At 36.6% G+C, this 7,696-nt stretch overlaps 1 protein-coding gene across 1 annotated transcript in view; it reads left to right on the top strand.

Annotated features, from left to right (window-relative positions):
* Positions 1 to 6,525: 6,525 nt before the first annotated feature.
* Positions 6,526 to 7,696, top strand: part of LOC115217498 — a 30,263-nt gene continuing 29,092 nt past the window's right edge. The window contains exon 1 of the mRNA XM_029787211.2: positions 6,526 to 6,689. The gene's annotated coding sequence lies outside the window, so the exon portion shown is untranslated. The remainder of the gene's footprint in view (positions 6,690 to 7,696) is intronic.

The following is a 7,696-nucleotide window of genomic DNA, read 5'->3' as shown; positions in this document are numbered from 1 at the left end:
CGGTGAAAGATATTTTTGTTTTTGTATTTGATTTGCCAAATTCTTGATGTGAAAGATTGAAAAATACGCAAGAAGTGAAGGAGAACAGCACAGAAAAAAAAGAAAAACTTGTTTTCTACTTAGTAAACAAAGTAGAAAAATAAAAAAATAAACAGAGAAAGGTAGGGGGAAATGGCGAAAGCGTCTAAGAGAACAATGAGGAATTTGTCAACTAATTGCGAATGATTTCCTTTCAGAGGGAGAGACACGGATTGTTGGCTTAGAGAAAAAAATAGAGAAAACAAAAAGTAAAACAAAAAAAAAAAGAGGATGGGTATGCTTAAGTATACTGTTCATAATAGCAGATAAAAGAACTTTAAAACATTCATCCCAACCGTTCGGAAATAAACCTCTCCCAGTTCAAGTTCAAACTGGTAAGCATAAACATAAACACAGACACCTCTTCGCACACAAAAAAACTGAACATATATCGCACAGTGCATACTAAGTAAAATAAGCATATGTGACTTGGGTTCATTTTAATTTCATTAGCTTACATTAAAGATATTACAAGCATGTAAGGCCGCGAGCTGGCAGAAACGTTAGCATGCCGGGCGAAATGCTTAGTGGTATTTCGTCTGCCGCTACGCTCAGAGTTCAAATCCCGCCGAGGTCGACTTTGCCTTTCACTCTTTCGCGGTCGATTAAATAAATACCAGTTACGCACTGGGGTCGATATAATCGACTTAATCCGTTTGTCTGTCCTTGTTTGTCCCCTCTGTGTTTAGCCCCTTGTGGGTAATAAAGAAATAGGTATTCCGTCTGCCGCTACGCTCTGAGTTCAAATCCCGCCGAGGTCGACTTTGCCTTTCACCCTTTCGCGGTCGATTAAATAAGTACCAGTTACGCACTGGGGTCGATATAATCGACTTAATCCGTTTGTCTGTCCTTGTTTGTCCTCTCTGTGTTTAGCCCCTTGTGGGTAGTAAAGATATTACACGCATGTAACTCGCTCGCACACACACACACATCTATTTATATGTGTAAAACTCTGTTGTAGTTGTTTCGGCCCCAGTTTTGCAGGTCTAGGTGGCCTTACTGTAGGATGTCCCTTTGGTAGTTTTACAATAGGGGTCTCGGTACTATCAAATATTAGTCAAACGAGAGGAGGAAAAGCGACGAAGTAGAAATAAGAGATTCCGGTACAGACCTAGTTGAAATATATTATAAGTAGTTTACCCAAAACCAAGACCAGTCGGAGATAAACTGTATTGGCATTCTGAAGAAAAATGTTCATTAATTTGATGTATGCATTGGATCAGTTGCTCCTTACGTTTATTGATTGGACAAGATTTGCGTCCTAAAACCACAACTGCTTCCATAGAACATAAATCACAGCTACCCTACCTACCTTATATGGAAAAAGCTTCCTGTATAATGGACAAGGAAGTGGAGTGATTTTATTAGTCCTTTAATTGCCGGATTAATTTTGCTGGTGATGTGTTATGTAATTTTTTCATATTAGTGAAGGGACCAAGATGGATATCCATCCTCCTCTTAAATTCCGTTGCAATGGCTCCACATATATGCAAGTATGTATGATTGTGTGTGTATGTGTGCTTGTGAGATATCTGATCACAATAGATAGACAGACATGTAACCCAGTACAACTTATTGCATGGTCAGATCATCTTTACTAACGTGGCAACTCTACCAGGTTTGTTTGATGAAGAATGTAATTTTGGACACTCTGCGGGATGAAAGATAAGACTTGTCAAAGAGTGAATGCATTCACCGGAATTAATGGTTTGCTGATATGTACATACGAGCAAAACGCCCACCGTCCAATGGACGGTGCTGAGTTGTCAAATATTTAAACCAAATTTTCTCAAAACAACTTGTCCGACCGTTCCATAGGCCTCCCTTTTGAGAAACACTGATTTAACCTAAATTTGAGACACCAGCAAAAGAAGAAATAAAGATATACTTTTTTCTATTCCAAAGAAAAACGATTTTATTCACATAAATATGCAACCGAAGAGTTCAAAGTACCAGTAATGATAAGGCTGTTGACTGGGAGAACACAAACATTGTTTAAACAGTAAACTTGGCAGGAAAGAAACGTGCCTTTAAGCAGTACAAAAACAACAAAAAATGGATGGTGCAGTTTTGTACAGGTTGACGGAAGAAAAGCAGGACAAAAACGATGCATACAAATGGGTTATCTGGAGGTAAATCTAGATGGAAAAGTATGATGAATTTATGAGAACGTACCTGAGACAATAATAAGTTTATCCGATAAAACATGTAGGAAATCAATTAGAAGCGATTTTTGATGAAAAGCAACAACCTAGGGAACTAAGTAACTAATTTTGAGCTAACTTACCTTACGGGATGTTCAAGGGCATGGAAAAGCTAGTGGCAACAGCTGATGTACTTGCGCGTACAAATGTACGTTCCCACGGCTTTATCGATCGCATTCTCACCCGGTATCGATTTTTGTAATTTTTTCAAGACTTATACACGCCCTGATACCGTCGCTATCTACATATCAAATTTGAGCGCAATCGGATGGAGGATGCCCGAGATCCTAGAAGACACACAGACAGACAGACAGAACGGGTTTTATATAATAGATGCACATTAAATATGTATGTGTGTATATTGTTGCCTTTTTGCATTTCCTTCAAAAGAGACATGGAAGAAATAAGTAATCACCATCTTTGAAGTTGGTGGCATGCAATTTCCATTACCATCCATTGGAATACCCATAATTTATTTAAATATCTCTCTGTTGAAGCAATATATGCGTAATTAAGGCTAATCGTCTCCCTTATTCGGCTCTTATTTAAAGAAAGAAAATCATTAAGCTTACATTTTGATTATTTTTTAAATCAGTCAACATTTCTGATGGAAATATATTCATAAATTTATTAAATACCATATCAATAATTTTAAATATACATTCTATATCTTTAAAAATTGTAGATTAGTATATAGTGAAAAGAAATCATACACATGCATGGCCTGAACTATCGTGGAGGCACATGGTCCAGTGGTTAGAGCAGCGGACTCACGGTCGAGGGATCGCGCGTTCGAATCTCAGACCGGGCGATGTGTGTGTTTATGAGCGAAACACCTAAGCTCCACGCAACTCCGGCAGACGATAATGGCGAAACTTCTGCTGATTCTTTCGCTACAACTTTCTCTCGGTCTTTCCTCCTGCATCTATAGGTGGGGAACCTATACGCCAAGAAACCGGGAAACCTGCTCTAATGAGCCAGGCATGGCTCCAGAAGGAACAAAAGAACTAACATGGCCTGAACTATGTTAAGCTTTCGCAGTTTCTTGAAAATTTCAGTATAAGACCTAATACACTAAAACAAGCTAACACCCGAATTGCAAAACATTTATTTTGTAATACCTTAAAAAGGACGACTAACAATTTTTATTGTATTATTAGGTAACATAGTTGTTTATTGATGCACTTTCTGTCACTCTCAATAAATCTATTCTTACATGGAAATTTATGCATTGCTGGAGTTAAAAGAAAAACTTTGGAATAATATTGTCTATCTCTTATACGCTGAAACCACTCAGTATTCCAAAGTCAGGTATTAATTTTCTTATTGAATTGTTTATACTGTCATATACTACTATATAAGTACAATTAACTTTAGAGTTGAAGTCATTTCTTAATCCTAATTCGTTACCTAAACCAACTGATATTTTTTACAAATAAATTTCGAAATTCCCGCAGCCTTATTCGCTGCTACTAAAAGGCATTTATTTTGCAATGTTTTAATATATTCCTTAACTTCTTGCTTAATAAAACCTAACTCTTTTCTATCATCCTGCTCATGCTCCTTGTTTGTCTCAGTGATAAACCGGTTACTCTCTTTCTTCAGTTTTCAAAATTCTCCTCTTTTATTTAAGTCTTAACTAAACTATAAAATAGTTATTCGAGCTTAAGATAACCTCCTCTATCTATACTAACCGGTACCCTTCCAGATTATCCTTCTCGAATACTCATTTACAATATTTTAAATATCGTTATTATATCAATATTTTATTGGCTGGAGGTAAACGCACTGTTCAGCAAATAATTTGTTCTCTGAAAATTTTGGATTGTCCGGAAAGTTCGTGCCGATTTATAGGAGCTTACCTTTCGACTTATTTTAGAACATGGTTGAGTCCATAAAATAGGATTTGACTACACTTCCATTTAGAGCACAGTTTAAGCTATCTTTTCATGGAAGAAGGTTTATGTTCCCATAACCTGTGTTAATTGTGTAACCCTTTAAAATGGAAGATAAGAAAGTTCATTTTCGGCACTTGATGCTTTGGGAACCAGACAAAAATTGCTGCAGCTCGGCTGGGATGTATTACCCCACCCTCCATATTCACCAGATATTGCTCCTTCGGATTTCCACTTATTCAGGTCTCTACAGAATCGTCTTAATGGTAAAAATTTCAATTCCTTGGATGACGTAAAAAGATACCTTGATGAATTCTTTGCCATGAAACCACTTCAATTCTGGGAAGAGGGTATTTTCAAGTTAAAAAGGAAAGATGGAGACGCATTGTGCAACAAAATGGTTCATATTTGGTTGATTAAAAATGTAATAGCAAGTATTTATTGACCTTTTTCTTTCCTTTAAAAATCGGCACGAACTTTCCGGACAACCCAATATAAATCGGCTTAAAGGTCCAAAACACTTGTGTTCCAGAGCCAAGTGCGTCAGTGAGCCAAGTGTTTTGAATAGACTGTTGTAATAAAAGGGAGAATTTATTTTCCTATGTCGTACTCTGTAGGAACTTAAATATTTTGCATCAGAGCCTACTGAACACTTTAAGAATAAATATGCAATGTGTGGTGAGTAGCTTGCTTACCAACCACATGGTTCCGGGTTCAGTCCCACTGTGTAGCACCTTGGGCAAGTGTCTTCTACTATAGCCTCGGGTTGACCAAAGCCTTGTGAGTGGATTTGGTAGACAGAAATTGAAAGAAGCCTCGTCGTATATATGTATATATATATATATATATATATATATGTGTGTGTGTGTGTGTGTGTGTGTGTGTGTGTGTATGTTTGTGTGTCTGTGTTTGTACCCCCCCCCAGCATCGCTTGACAACCGATGCTGGTGTGTTTACGTCGCCGTAACTTAGCGGTTTGGCAAAAGAGACCGATAGAATAAGTACTAGGCTCGACTAAAGGCGGTGGTTCAGCATGGCCACAGTCAAATGACTGAAACAAGTAAAAGAGTAATCGTTAATGATATTTAGAACCAACATATGGATATGCCCAACCCCACTGTAACAGAATTTGGACTTATCTCAATCGCAAGTTCCAAGGCAAAACCTTCTTTAACTCTTCAAGTTAATGCTCAACAAAAACCTGCTTTAATTAACCAATCTGTCGCCTACAGAACGACAGTGTTTAATCTCAACAATAGATTTACTAATGAAAAGTGTTACCATGTATTCTGCTTTGACTGTTTGGGTTTTTTCTGGAGCTTTAGATAGCTAACTGCAAAAAACTATCGATAAGAAATGCCTAACATCTGCTGTGTCCTTTTTAATCTTTCCAATAGATTTTAAGTATAAAAAGGGAACAAAATCACCTAAATTTTATTTTCTTATTTAACCTTCTATCGTGGTTAGGTTGTCTTCTTAATATGGGATGTGAATAATACTTTCACCCGATGCATTTCCAGAACCTTAAAACCCTACCATTCACACATAGTGGATAGTAAATACTACACAGTGCTCCTGTCTAAAAACGTTTCTTTCTTCAGAAGCATTTGTCTGGTATATTTTTAATTACTGTTTTGCTTTTATCCCCTATTTTATCAGTAAATTGTACTTTAAAATTTTCAAACCTAGAACTAGGTTCCTTAAAATGTTTACAAATGTATTTATCCATGTCTGTTTTGAAGTTTGTCCTACATATTGCACGCCACACTCATTGCAATGTATTGCACAAACTGCGTTACGAACCTTGCAGCTAAACGATAAACCATTATCAATAGCAAACTTGTTGCTTACAACTATCTTACAAATGTCCTATCACGTTGCATTCATTGCATATAAATACCTTATGACATAAAACTTCACAGCACAAACAGTTACGCTTCCCTTTCCACATTTGTTAACAACGCTATTGTATTCCATTTCAGTTACGTAAATATTTTTTTCTTTTGTTGTAGTATTTATAGAACCTACGAACTTTAGACTTGCTCTCTTCGGTGTCATATGAACTACTATATCAGGCTCAAAGTATAGGGACGCGTCTAGCCACCAGAAACTATTTAACGAGGTTCTGACTTATCTAATGGGCATTACCTGGTATAATATCATTAATGCTGAGAGCTGTCATGTACAGGAGCAATCCCTGGCGGTTCAGTTCACACCTCTTATAACCGGATCAAAGCTTTCAGTCATAATACTTACATAATGGGGTGGACTGCACCTTTTAAAATTAAATGTGATTAATAATATCCTCAATAACATAAACTTTTATAAAGCATATAAGTTATTTCCCTTTGTAACATATAATTACTGATACTCTCGTATCGGAGGCCTGTTATGCTGTAAACAACATTAACTAACTTAACAAATACAAGTTAATTTCGCTTAGAAAATATAAATCCCGATACCTACATATAAAAGACCTGACAACAGAAAATCTAGTCCGCACAGTATTAAGGTAGGGTCTAATATATATAACAATTTTGTACCTGAACTTCTTTCAAGGTATTTTCTCACGTGTGAATATCCGCCTCTCAGACACTTTCCATTTCCTTGTACGTCTGGTGGCCATTTCGAATTGCAGTATTAATCATATATTTATTTATTCTTTTACTAAAAATATTGTACACTTGTACACTCACACACACAAACTGAGTGTACATATATATATCTATACCTGTGTGAGAGTGTACGTAAATTTATATACACGTAGGTGTTTGCGCTCGCGTTTAACTATGTGTTCGGATATCGTTGCTGCTGGTGGTTAAGAATTCGAGAAGAATAGGGTTTTATATATTGAGTAAATGTACGGAAGACGTGAACCCTCTCCATGTGAAGGGCACGCAACAGTCTTTTTCTATGAACAGGGTGGTCGTGTCTCTTTTACGAAGGCACACCTATTCAACCACAAACGTTAACACAGAAAAACCCCACTCCATTGTGTGTATGTGTGTGTATGGATATCTGTCTATCTGTATATATATATATATATGAATATAAATATATATATATATATATACATACACACACACGCACACACATATATATATATATATATATATATCACGTGATCACGTGACCGACCAGTCCATCAGATGTAGTTACACATCGCTGGTCACAATGCGTTTGCATTGTTTTAGCCTTCGAATGACGCCACCCCGCTGGCTAAGCGAGCAGGCCAACAGAAGAAAGAGTGAGAGAAAGTTGTGGTGAAAGAGTACAGCAGGGATCACCGGCCCCTGCCGGAGCCTCGTGGAGCTTTTAGGTGTTTTCGTTCAATAAACACTCACAACGCCCGGTCTGGGAATCGAAATGCGATCCTACGACCGCGATATATATATATATATATATATTATTTATATATATATATATATATATATATATATATATATATATTATATAATATATAATATATATATATATATATATATATACATATATATCTCAAAGAAAGCTCAAGTAGAG

The sequence above is a fragment of the Octopus sinensis genome, linkage group LG11, assembly GCF_006345805.1.
Source record: "Octopus sinensis linkage group LG11, ASM634580v1, whole genome shotgun sequence".
NCBI lineage: Eukaryota > Metazoa > Mollusca > Cephalopoda > Octopoda > Octopodidae > Octopus > Octopus sinensis.
The sequence above is the reverse complement of the archived record's forward strand: the minus strand, read 5'-3'. Positions and strand labels throughout refer to the sequence as shown.